Raw genomic sequence first — 13,309 nt, 5'->3', positions numbered from 1 at the left:
GGCTCACTGACAAGAACAGATTTTCAAGCCAACGTGTTGCATGAGGACACATTAAGCTTGAAAAAATGTTTTTGTTGGAAATGACACAATCATACTACAGAGAATAAATTACGCTGAAGCCCTATAGTTTGTCATAATTTGAGGGAAAAAAGTTAAAGTGAGCAAATGGCAGCACTCAGGCACAGTGTTTGTACCTGAATTCCACTGAGATTCATGTGCCTGACCTTGGTCATTTTGTACTGATTAGGAGACGTTTTGTCAAGCGTAATGAGAAAAACATCAACTTGGGACAATGGTAGTAGACCTGTAAAGCCCTGCTAAAAGCATCGGTGCGGTTAGCTGCGGCACTTTCAAAATAGCCAGTGCCAGTGATACAGGCCTTTGTCACCCCCATCATCCCTAATATTCCTGCAAACTTTCATGGGTTTCTGAATATGGGAACATGCTCAAAATGTAGCAAATGTCAAGAGAGCAAAATAATAAGGAAAGCCTACAGATACCTCAAAAAACGAAAACAACAGGAGACCTAGCACCTGCAATGCTTAGCCGGCAGCTGCCTAATAAACACCATGGGGACTGGGTGGCCACCTCCCTTAACAAAAACCTCACTCCATCAAAAGCAAATTCACATATTGCTGGTGACGTAAACCCACAAGATAAGGAGAGAGAGAACACAAAGATTAATCATAAAGAGATCTGATCAGGCCTGTGCATCACACAGCTGCATTGAGAGGAAAATTGCAATGATTAGCTAATTCTGTTTTGAAATCAACACTAAAACAAATACCCCAGAAGACTGTACTGGTGGTGACTCAGTCATCACTACACTTTTACAGGAAAACTCAAAACTAAGCAAAGAATGGTTGTGAAGTTTACAGTGACTACAATGTACACAAATCCATAGCAACTTTTTCCTCTATCTCCATTTTTGTGCTTTATTTTAGACAGGGGAGTATAGACAGACAGGAAACCAAGGGAAGAGAGAGAAGAGACAAGGGGTCGGATCCGAATCCGGCGCAAGGAGTCGGATTTCCTGACGCTCATTCAGATGGTCTGTGCACATTGCATCTCTAAAATGAATCCAACAATAGCCGGTAGTGTGGAAATGTTCATACATTAATTTGATCATAAATATATTAAGGCTGTCATATACATTGCCCTCTCTCTCTCATCCTCCTCCACTTTTCAGAGTAGGCTACTGCACCTTTCTAACGCCCAGTTCCCCATTCATCCCTCTCACCTGCTTCCACCTTTCTCATTCTCTCTCGTACCACCTTCCCCCTGCCTCTTACCCATTTGGTCTACCAACAGGTTCTCTGTTACCAAGGGTGACGGCTGAAGCTACACCTCGGTTGCCGTGGCAACAATCAGCCTGACGGCCACAGGGACATGTACTCTGCGCAGTGTTGGTGCTGCTCAATTAAGTTGTTTGGAATTGTGCATAATGTGATTTTGGTCTCCACAATTAATAATAATAGGATGTTTGCATGTTGATGCTAAAACAATTCATTTCATACAGCTTGCAGGGTAAATTGAGTAACATGTTGATATCAGATCATTTTGTCGCCCAAATCAATGCTAATAATACTTGTGATTACCAATCAATAATAAAAAAATAAAAATAAAAGCCAAGACCTGACTGACCCTAGTCTTTAGGTATAGTCGTTAAGAGTCTAAAGGCTAATTTATAGTTTGTCTCACCCTTTTGATAAGTGTTGCATAAAAAACTTTTTTTTCCAGTTTCCAGTTTAATGTCGAAACAGAAAGGCCACAAAGCAAAGTATAACTTTTACATCGTGCTTGCTAACCACTCAAACAATCCATCTATCACACAGGAGCTCTGGCATACAGTGCTTTATACTGTAGGTTAAAATAAATAGGTTAAATAGCTCTATATTCTGATAGCAATCATTGCTATACATTGTTAACAAAATTGGAAAACTAACATTTAAGAAAACCACACAGCTTAAGCGGTGTCGTTTTCTCTCCTGATTCGATACAATTTCTGTTCATCAAAGAGCTGTAGAGATTGGGACTTAATATAGAGGAATTAGAAAAGCATATCACCCCAAGATACAGGAGTTAAAATATAGGGAATCACTATTATACTATATTTGTCAACACCATTCAGAAGCTTTACTGGAGCATTCTAGCATTGTGACTAGCGTAGACACAAAGATTTTTCACCAATTCATTCTTGTACTCTCTGTTCAGCTGCACAAGAATGAATTGCTAAGAGAAAATAACTATTAGCCAAAGTATACAATAGTGATACTCAATGTTTTTCATGCAGGGATTTTAATATACACTGACCAGTAAGTAAACAGGGGGATATGGACAAAATCAAATATCACAGTATTTCTGACCAAATATCTTGAAATCAATATTGTTATTTGTGATGTGACGATATTGTGGGGATGACTATTGGTGCTTTTTCAAAATATTTACACAATGAATGAGATTCAAAAAATCCCAGATAGTCTCTTATCATGATATTGATATATTGATATTGGCCAACTCTACCATGAAGACCCAATGGCACAATATTCCCCAATAAAAACAACCCTAATAGTAAGGGTGGAGATCATACATTTCTATTGATAGCAATCACCTTATCGATCTTGCTTATCAATTAGAGTTCTTATCGATCCCACAATCGAGCCTTTTCAATTATTTATGTTTGTATTTATTATCATCCTCATCATCATTATTATTATTAAAGGGATAGTTCACCCCCCAAAATGACTTTTTTTCTATCGATTAGTCACCCATGGAGACTTGAATTCATGGATATATGCAGTATTTTTTTTTTGTGGCATTCCTAAGCCAATAATTAGATGACCGGCAGCGGTTCCGGTAGGAGACACAAAGAGTCTCATTTGTGTCTCCTACCGGAACCGCTGCCTACCGGTCTCGCTGGTTATCAAATCATTGGCTTAGGAATGAGACAAAAACAAAACAATATCCATGAATTCAAGTCTCCATGGGGTGACTAATCGATAGAAACAAAGTAATTTTTTGGGTGAACGCCCTTTAAGGCAAGTGACACATTTTTCATTTTGAAAATAATATTGAAGAAACTGTTAATTGGTTATTGACATTGTGTGTACTGTTACTTTAAAGCCCAATTGTATACTTTTTAGTGCGACAGTGTCACACACCCAAAAAAGGCAATCAACAAGCTTAACACACATCGCACTGCACCTCGTTGTGAGGTTGTAGATTTTGGTGTTTCTACCTGCAAACAGCCAAAGGTATCGGCTTGAACTGCTGCACAATGCTCAGGTGCGCCAATGATGTAGACAGAGAAATACAGCCAAACTTGTTTTAGGGCTTTACTCGTTCAGCCGTGATCCACCGCACAAGCAAATAATGACGCAAGCTCGGACCGCTAAACTCGATAAGAAGATCGATAAGCCCAGACCTTATCGATACCCGCGGGTCTCAATAAATTCAGGATCAGGTATGTTATAGAAACGGGTTTCAATCTCCATCCCTATTAGTAAATCTAGTGACCCACTTAACTTCTGGACTGAAGAGCCACTAGCTGAGACACACTGGTACCGTTTATGAGAGGAAATAACTAAAATCTGAGCAACTAAGAGAATGGTAAATTTGAGGTCAAGTTTAAGTGTAGTTGAGTTATGTAGAGTAATACTTGCACAAATGTCCCTCAGAACAATTTTAGGAACACCACGGCCAATCCAAAAAGAGCATTTTCTATTTAGCCTTTCTGAATATGTTTTTAGCAGCAAGGATGGTGGTGAGGCAAACATCACTTCACTACTGACAGCTGCAGTAGACACCCCCCCAAACTCAACTCACACATTACCAGTGTGCACAGACAGCCCCACACACACACACACACACACACACACACACACACACACACACACACACACACACACACACACACACACACACACACACACACACACACACACACACACACACACACACACACACACACACACACACACACACTTCACCTTTAAAATCATATTAGGTGTGCTTGAATTACAGGTTGAGGTGTATATGGGAGAATTTCTAACATCACCTTCCATCTATGCCCTTGAATCTCAAGTGCATTGCCTGCAACACTTGCCCTTGAAATGTGCATTCAAAGTATTGAGACACACACAGCCTTAACCTATTGATAAGGTATTGTGGGATAAAATACCCCACCAATTGTACAGCTGTATTGACCCTCTCCCATCCCACCACTATTTGTGCGTAGGTCTTTTTGCTTTGGCCTGACAAACATTGCATCCCTGAGGAAAAAGAAATGACATCGTTCAAAGACCTACACAGAAGTCTAGACAAACCCATCTTAAATCTCACTTCAATAGACTGGCTGTAGTATTATGCACTGATGTGTTTTTGACCTCCCCTTCTCTTGTTGACTTTTATGTTTCTGTGGCTATTTTTAGACTTTTTGGCTGTCCATTATTTTGATGTATTCATTGTACTCTTGTGTTAATTTACTTTGTAACTGTGTATGTAAAAGGTGTCATTTAAAAAAAACAGGTCATCATCAATGATAATACAATAAACGGTACGGTGGCATATTTAACAGAGAACAAATATTAAGCAAGCCTACATGCAACCCTGCAAATAGAAGAGAGTAATTATGCATATTATAGCAATGTATGCAGAGATTTCAAAGTTCTATTCTAAAATTACTCTGTAGGACATTCCAGCCAGAGTGGACAAAAACTGATTTTTCTTTTTTTTTAAATAAAACAAAATCCACAGTTTTTGCACAGGGACCATGTGACAGGAAACCAAATCTGAAGCAGGTGATGTTCAAGATCACTGAGCAGTTCTCGACTGTTAAAAAAAAAAAAGACTAACCCAGATAGAGTGACACTGTTTCCTTGGGCATTTATTTTTTATATATAGGCTAATATGGGCACTACATTTAGGAATTAACCAAACCTTCTGTCTGGTAACAGTATATATGTATGTATGTATCCATGTATGTATGTATATACAGTATAGCTGTACCATATCACTGTGACATCCATAAAATATTGTGCCCCTCAATGTTAAGCCCTCCCAAAAAAAGTTACACTCTCCCCTAACCTAAATACACCTGCAAGGCAATACAGTTAAGCCTGGAACTATATTGCTTCAAATGGGGAATATGTAAGCAACGGACATGATGGTCACAGTAGAGAAACATTACCTAAAGTCTAGACTCAGTTCAGACTGCAATGCAGAGCTACGAGGCAGCTTGCGTTCACATTCAGTCAATGTTTCATGTGAAATTACAAATTAGAGGGGACATGGCCTCTGAAAATAAGCCATGACAAGCAACCTTAAATGTATCAACATAACGAACTGTGCACAGTGGGCTAGTGCTGGGGGGCAGACAGAGTGTACCTGTGCAAAAACACACCGGATAAATGGTTAAATGGCAGCGCCGGAACAAACCTTAGTTGACCACATAGCCTAACCAGCAGCATAGGTACACCCCTCTACCTTTCCCAGCACACATCAATTTGCACCATCAATCCTAAATAAGATATATAATCATGTAATATACATGTAATAATGAGCATAGCACAGACACACACACACGCGCGCAGGTCTATGAAAACAAGCCCAAAAGAAGCGACTAGGCCACATGAGCATTTGAAAATAGCCGATCTACAAGCTCACAACGCGATGCGACGCGTTGTGAGCTTGAAGATCTGCTATTTTCAAAAAAATCTTGGGAAAAAGTGAAACATTTTGAATATTTTTTTGGGAAACACATTAACACTAATCTGGCACTCATACACACGCAGATGTGCGCAGTTTGCGCAAAGAATCATGCCCCCCTCATCTAGATATTAAGCGTTGATGATGAGGATAACATCATGATCAAACGCATATAATTAACATTATATAAGACGACGTTCAGTGGTAAGTGGTGCGTTAATGCGCAGCCGGTCAAATAATGACCCGTAAAGTAAAACCAGCTGATGAAATTATCATGAACGTTCTGGTTATCTGCGAATGCAACTCACAAAAACCTCAAAGGGGTAAAAAAAAAAAAAAAAAAAAAAAAAAGGCAGCATATGTTGACTATGCTGCCTCCAAAAGCCAATACTGTGTACTGTCTGTCCTAGAGTCTATTATACAGATGGAAATCCTGCCTACCACGTTTAGGACCACTGAACCCCCCTCCAGGCCAGGCCAGGCCGTGCCCTTGATTATGAAGCGGGTTTGAGGCTCCGCTCCATGGCGAGTGACTGAGGACCACAGCTCCACCACGCAGTGTTGCCATGTCGGCTTATTATAAGCTAAGCGACGTCGAGCTTGTTTTTCTGTAAAGTTGCTTGTACAAATTGGTGGTTGAGGTTTTTTTGGCCTCGTTTCCAAAGTGTACTTGCTTATTTAGGCTTGCAGCTTGCTTCCAATTTGTATTATTATTTAAACCAGTGGTTCTCAAATATTTTCATGAAAAAGGGAGCATTTGTTGTTAGAATGTTTCAAAAACATATTCCAAATATTCCACATTTTATTGCAAGATGCGACGCGTTGTTGTGAGCTTGTAGATCGACAATTTTCAAAACCTCTTTCGATTAATTGAATACACAGGACCCCAACAGAAACAAGCCATAGTGCTTTCTTGGGGTTTATCCTTTTAGCATCCCTTTGTATAGAACTACTTTCTGTTTTTTTGCAAACTGCTTAACAAAGTATTCAATCAATCAATCAATCAATCAATTCAAGTAGCCGATACGGATGCATATAAGTAGTATAAAAGTGCTCATGTCATGTGGCCATGTTACTTATTTTTGTTTTCCTAGACCTGGTTGCTTATTTCTCTCACAAAACCTGGCAACACTGCCGGAGAACGACCAGCCCAGGCAACCTCTCTCCTTTAACAATCTGCAAAACTTGGTTCAAAACTTTAACACTGATAGGAACAGACCTGGGCCCTAAACTAAGCTCTACCCGACTCAGCCGCCCCCACGCTCTGTAATTCGGGCAGTAGGGTAATAAATTGGACTGGAGAGCCAATTTAGGAACGGCACGGAACGGAACAGACTGAACCACGTTCTATTCCGTTCCGTGCCGTTCCTCCCACCCCTCGCCTTCCTCTCTCTCCGTACGCAGCCATTGGATTAGAAGGAGAGCACAGAGACTGCGCCATTGTTAATACTGGGAAAAATTGTGCATAAGTTATATATTCGCGACTAAAATCCTTCGGAATAATGCTTTACCACCAACAACGGGGTTATGTCAACAACATTCTTGCAGCAACAACAAACAAAAAAACGGGTCTCAAATAAAATTACACAGTTTTCCCCCAAGAGGAAAAGGTTATCGTGAGTGACCCCCCCCCCTCATCCAGGTTCATATTTGTATTCATTGATTTACTTCTCCTACATGTTGTTGTTGTTGTTGTTGTTGTGTAAGGAACAATCACACACTGTGATTTTAACATACCTGTGACGTTGTTTTTTAATTGGAAAGTTACCCCAAAAGAGACCACCCTGGGCAATCAAGTGGCAAATACCCGTGGCTACCACGGGGGGCGCCCGCACTCCCTCCCCCCTCACGTTACATATCATATCCTTCATTTGTGTGTCATGGTTGGGGCGGGGGGGGGCGCAATCAATGGTAAACAAGTAGCCTTAACGAAATAAAATAAAACCGCAAGCAGTCAAGCCAAGAAGTTAAAGTCGACACCGGCTACGATTTGCCCCCCACCCAACCCCTCCCGACAGAAAGCAGCACTGCCTCACGTCCGCCATTAGAGAGCGAGCTAAACAATACGAGAGACCCGGAGGCTAGTAGAACCCAACACACACACACGCACACACACACAGCGGTGAGGAGGAGGAGGGGGGGAACAAACCTCACAAATTAACTGTGGATTTCCTCATGAAAACGTGTCTTCTCGAACCTCACGGGACTCGCGCGTGAGTCTCAGGACACCCGCCCGCCGACCCGTACAGTTGCTGAAACTTTGACTCATTAGAAAAAAGCGTTAAAATTGGGAATTTGAAAAAAAAAAAAAAAAACACACAACGTGTGTAGGGAATTCTTACCGGAGGAGGAGTAGCGGCTCGCAACGATATAGCGCCACTTTTGTGCCCGTTGACATTAATCCGGCGAACAACGCATGCGCACCACCACCAGGCGAGAGAGAGAGCCCTCAACCCTTTCTCGTGTTTCCTTCACCGCGCATGCGCAGAGTGGTCAATCAGGTTCGGTCGGGGTATCATAATGGTAACCGTCCGGAAGACTCGCCCCAAAACGCGCTCGCCCCCATATTTTCTGCGGACCGCTGTATTTGTTTTACTGAGGATAAGGTTAGAATTAAGTTCAGGTAAGGTTAGATTTTGGCACCATTTTACTGAGGTTACGTTTAGGAATAAGGTTAGGTTTAGGCATAGTTTTACTGAGGTTACATTTAGGAATAAGGTTAGGTTTAGGCAGTGATGTGTTCTACCCATAGACTGTATAAAAAGAATGGACGAAGCTACGCCATTGGTTTCTACAGACCGCAAATGAAGCCGATTGTTCAGGAATTTCAAATCCGCCATCTTTCAATATCGCGTCATATCCTGCAGAATGCAACCAGACCAGTATTGGTTGGGTAGCTTGTCAATCAAGAGCGGGGGCGGGAATGAATGCTATTGGTTGTGTAGCTTGTCAATCAAATCATCCCGCCCTCAGCATAGTCTACTTTATCGTCAATTTTAAAATAAATGAGACAATAATTTACCAAAACGCATATCATGATGATTGAAAGGAGACTTTAAACTAGCGACTGGAAGCATATAGTATTTATGACAATGTTTATTAAGGTAAGAAAATCAAGTCTAAAGTTCGTCAAAAACCCATCCGCTTGCACTGAGATAAATTCTTTCTGACACCAGCAGGGGTAAAACAGCGAAACTACAGGCCATTCATATGAACTGTCACTTGAACTCTCTTCCTTATTCGATTCAATCTCAAAGCAGGAAGCTGGGCCCTTGGTTCTACCGTGTTACGCTATACGTAGTATGTATGACGTGCACAATTTTTTGAAAAAAAGCATAGTCCTCTACTAACCATTTCATCCATTGACCACACGCAAGCGTAACCATGACCACGCGCATGTCAAGCATATCGTATGCCCTCTGAAAAAACCTAGAACACACCACTGGGTTTAGGCATAGTTTACTGAGGTTACGTTTGAGAATAAGGTTAGGCATAGTTTACTGAGGTTACGGTTAGGAATAGGTTTAGGCATAGCTTACTGAGGTTCCATTCATAAATAATGTTAGTTTTAGACATAGTATACTGAGGTTAGGTTTAGGCATTTAGGTTGCCTTCAGCGTTTAAGAATACCAGGTGGGGACCGTTCCCAGGTCGCCGGATTTGCCCCGGGGCGACTGTGTTTTGGGGCGAGTCTTTTTGTATTCGGTCGGGGTATTATAATAAGGTTGGCAATTAAATGTACCCTGGTGAAAGTACATGTGTCTTAATGACCGCTCGTGCACGCCGTGTCTCCTTACATGTACGCACTTTGACACTGTTTTTGTGGGTTATTCTTATATTCCTGCCGCTTTGGTTGTGGTGGAGCACAACGAGGTTGTTGTTGCAGTCTGAAATTTATACTCCGTAGTACGACGGTGTCGCGTCCGAATAAGAACTGATCTACACAAGCTCGCAGCGCAGCTCTTTTATGCAGTTTTATGGTGGATCGTAGGCTTGGCTATCTATAAATTGACGTCTTCGTAGGTAGACTAAGGTAGACTTGAGTTCAACACTGGAAATACAACGTGTACACACACACACACACACACACACACACACACACACACACACACACTTAACTGCAATGCTGATGTTACATCAGCTTGAAAAGAGGCAAAAACAAATGTTTTAACTGACATTTGCTTGATCTCCAAATCATTTCCAAGAGCCTATCAGCTCCCCCAACAGTTGCTCATCACACCCTTGTTGCCTTGTGATCAAATAAAACACACACACACACACACACACACACACACACACACACACGTGTGTCATACGTCAGAATCCGTTTTAAGACCGTCTAGATCTGCTCCTATTGTGTTAGATTCGTTGCACATTACGCAACCTTTTTGATCGAGGTGGAGTTTAGACCATACATTGATAAACTGCAGACAGCAGGGCAACGAATGTACGTCCAAGAAAAAGTGAAATGTGCTGGATTGGAGGGCGACTAAATATGGCGGATCAGGTGCGCTATTTATGCAAGATAAAATGTGGCCGTTTCAAGCAAGGAAAGAGCAAATCATTTGAAACCAGGCGCTGCGCTGTTCAGTTTATGGTAATTTCTCCAAACTTACCGAATTAATGGTGAATTGAAGGATATTATAGGCTATACTTTCATGTCAACTTGATAATGTGCGCCGAGGTGCCAGATCATCAATTCTTGGCTGATTGGTTCGGATCCGCCCAGTCCAATCCAAACCTGGACGTGATCAATAACAAAACAATTCTAAAACTGACCATGGACTCCAAAGGAAACACAGCCACATCCTTTGATGAATGTTACTCCTCCCAGCGGTGCTTGGTGGGATTACTGTGTGTCTAATACAAGGCTCTGCTGTGTGTTATAGCGTGTGCTGTGTGCGTGTGATTATTTGTGAGTGTACAGTATTTGTAGGAGCCGGAGGAAACACTGTAGGTCTACTAGAAGATAGAGAGGGCTATAGGAAACTATCTATCTATCTATCTATCTATCTATCTATCTATCTATCTATCTGTCTGTCTGTCTGTCTGTCTGTCTGTCTGTCTGTCTGTCTGTCTGTCTGTCTGTCTGTCTGTCTTTTCTTTCTACTATATCTATATACAGATTGATTGATATATTGTCTGTCTGCCTGCCTGCCTGCCTGCCTGCCTGCCTGCCTGCCTGCCTGCGAGATGTTTCTACTGTAACATCCTCCATTGATTCATTCACCCATCCATTCTGGCTTCCGGCCAGTATAAAAACACCAGTGATGGCCTACAAGGCAGTCAAGGGCATGGCACTGGCACCCCCTTACCTTTAGGTCATACCCCATCCTGGGCTCACACCCCATCCTGGGCTACTCCCTTAGACCAGCGAACACAGGAAGTCTATTGGAACCTTCCCTAAAACACCCTCGCCAACACTCCCTGGCCAGGACTGCTGAACTCCCCATTTTCTGATGTAGTCTGAAAACTCACCTCTTCAGACTCCATCTCACCCCCTGACACTCCTCTTTCTATGTATCCCTTCCTGTCACCTATTTTTATCATTACACTATGCAGATACACTATATGTTGGTTACTTATTCACATGTTATTTTAGATATTTTTTTTACCTGGAATACTAGTTTCCTTGAAGCGCTTAATTGTTTTCTTTGCACTGTACGTAGCCTCTATGACCATTTACCCGGTAGTTTTTCTGTCAAATGTTTTATTAAGAACATATTATAAAATGTTATGCAATTTGTACAAAATGTACATTCTTTTTTTTCTGTAACAAAATCCAAAGAAAGAAAACCCTGGGTTGTTGACAAGGGTTCATGCCATCTATTCCGACTTTGCACTTGTAAGTTGCTCTGGATAAGAGTCTGCTCAATGCCTAAATAGTTCATTTTAATCTATCATTTCACATCCATCCATCCATATTTATACTATCCTTCACTGACATTTGTGCACTTTAAATCAAATTGGACGGTGAAGATTCAGACTGAGCATATCCAGTATTATTTACATTATCTATAACTTTGATATAATACTGTAGACACCAGAGAGCTCAGTGAAGCATCTCACGTGTACAGTATGTATAGTGTAGGCAGTATAGTGTACACTGGGCATTTCTTCAGTGAAATAGATAGGACATCGTAATAGAACCAAATGAGGAAGTCTGTAAATGTGGTCCTGAGGAATGTTGATGGTTTGTGTTAGTATCTTAAAATGTGAAAGCAACTAGGCAAATCACATCTTTAGATGTCTAAAATGCTGCATAATTGAAGAAACAGTCGCAGGAATACAGCTCCTACATGGTTTTGCTCTATTAGCTCAGTGGTAAAAATGTCAGCACTTATGCAGGAGACCCAGGATCAAATCCGAGGTAAAACAGGAAAGTTACATATTGCAGCTTACATGTTTTAGTTATCTTTCAGGCAGTTTTGCTTTATTTAGCCTGGACAGTAGAGCCATGAAATGAAAAGGTCATGAAACCCAGCCAGAATGGTACTGAAGACATGTTGACACATTCTGATCCGTTACTGACACACCCCTTGCGCTTGTTTTTTATGCATATTTGTTTCTACAGCTGTCCTTCATTTTGAACCAAATTAACCTTGGTGGCCCTATTTTAGGCACATTTTCAAAACATTAAACCTTTTTTCCTAACTTTTTCAAAAATAGTAAACGCATGCATTGCACCGCGACGTGTTGAGAGCTTGAAGATCAATTATTTAGTTATTTGTTGTATGGCCAAAGTATATAGGTGTATATAAGTGTTTATATTTGATTAAATAGTGTATTTTGACATAATACTACACATGATTTATTGATTGTCATGCTGGATTCAAATCCGTGTTGAATATGAATGTTGTATAATTTTTAAAGTCCCCATTCATCTACCATTATTTATTCTAGTTCTTCTCCTAGTGCATTTCTCGAGCATTCAATGTCAAGATCATAGAAACATTGCCAGGGCACAAAGGTCAAAGGTTTGACCCGTGCCATTCTTCCTATAGGTTGTTGCTTGCAATGTTATTGATCTATGAACTGAAACCTTTTCTGCGTTTGTAGGCTAAATAAATTAATATAAAACACAAGACAAAAATAGTTAAATAAGCAAACATATGTACAGAACATTTTATTTAAGATAAGACACCCTCGTGGTAAAGGAGTTTCAGTCTGCATGGTATTCAAGAGATTACCCTACATATTCATCTAGTCTCACCCATTAATGCCTCTACAAATATCAACCTGGCATATCAGCGTGCTTATACATTGTTCATCAGCATAGGATTGACAAATGTATGATTTATGAAACTATGTGAAAATGAAATGAATTCCAGCAAGTAAGAATTAAGACACACACACATACTAGCTGTCATATTAACTACATGAACCCTAGCATCCCAATGCTGGGCTTGTCATGATAGGACGGCATTCGGCAAAAATGGCTGATCTGAAAGCTCACAACATGTCCCGACGCTACTCGTGAGCTTGTAGAGCGGCTATTTTTGTCATTTGATGTACAACAAAGTATATAGGGTTTAAGTAGTTAGGATTTTTTGTTGCCAAGCATTGTTTTCTTATGGGAAAAAAAGAAAAAAAACACCTGGCC

At 40.9% G+C, this 13,309-nt stretch overlaps 1 protein-coding gene across 6 annotated transcripts in view; it reads right to left on the bottom strand.

Annotated features, from left to right (window-relative positions):
• The window catches only part of zmym2 (zinc finger, MYM-type 2), a 47,687-nt gene extending 37,227 nt beyond the window's left edge, over positions 1-10,460 (bottom strand). For 2 of the 6 annotated variants that reach the window (XR_014602762.1, XM_084084880.1), the window contains exon 1: positions 7,856-8,119. The gene's annotated coding sequence lies outside the window, so the exon portion shown is untranslated. Of the gene's footprint in view, positions 1-6,147; positions 6,252-7,855; positions 8,120-10,322 lie in introns of those variants that run through there. The other 4 variants (XM_084084878.1, XM_084084876.1, XM_084084879.1 and 1 more) reach the window with 4 other exon arrangements.
• Between the last annotated feature and the right edge of the window lie 2,849 nt (positions 10,461-13,309).

The sequence above is a fragment of the Gymnoscopelus microlampas genome (assembly GCF_963454915.1).
Source record: "Gymnoscopelus microlampas genome assembly, chromosome: 17".
Lineage (NCBI taxonomy): Eukaryota > Metazoa > Chordata > Actinopteri > Myctophiformes > Myctophidae > Gymnoscopelus > Gymnoscopelus microlampas.
The sequence above is the reverse complement of the archived record's forward strand: the minus strand, read 5'-3'. Positions and strand labels throughout refer to the sequence as shown.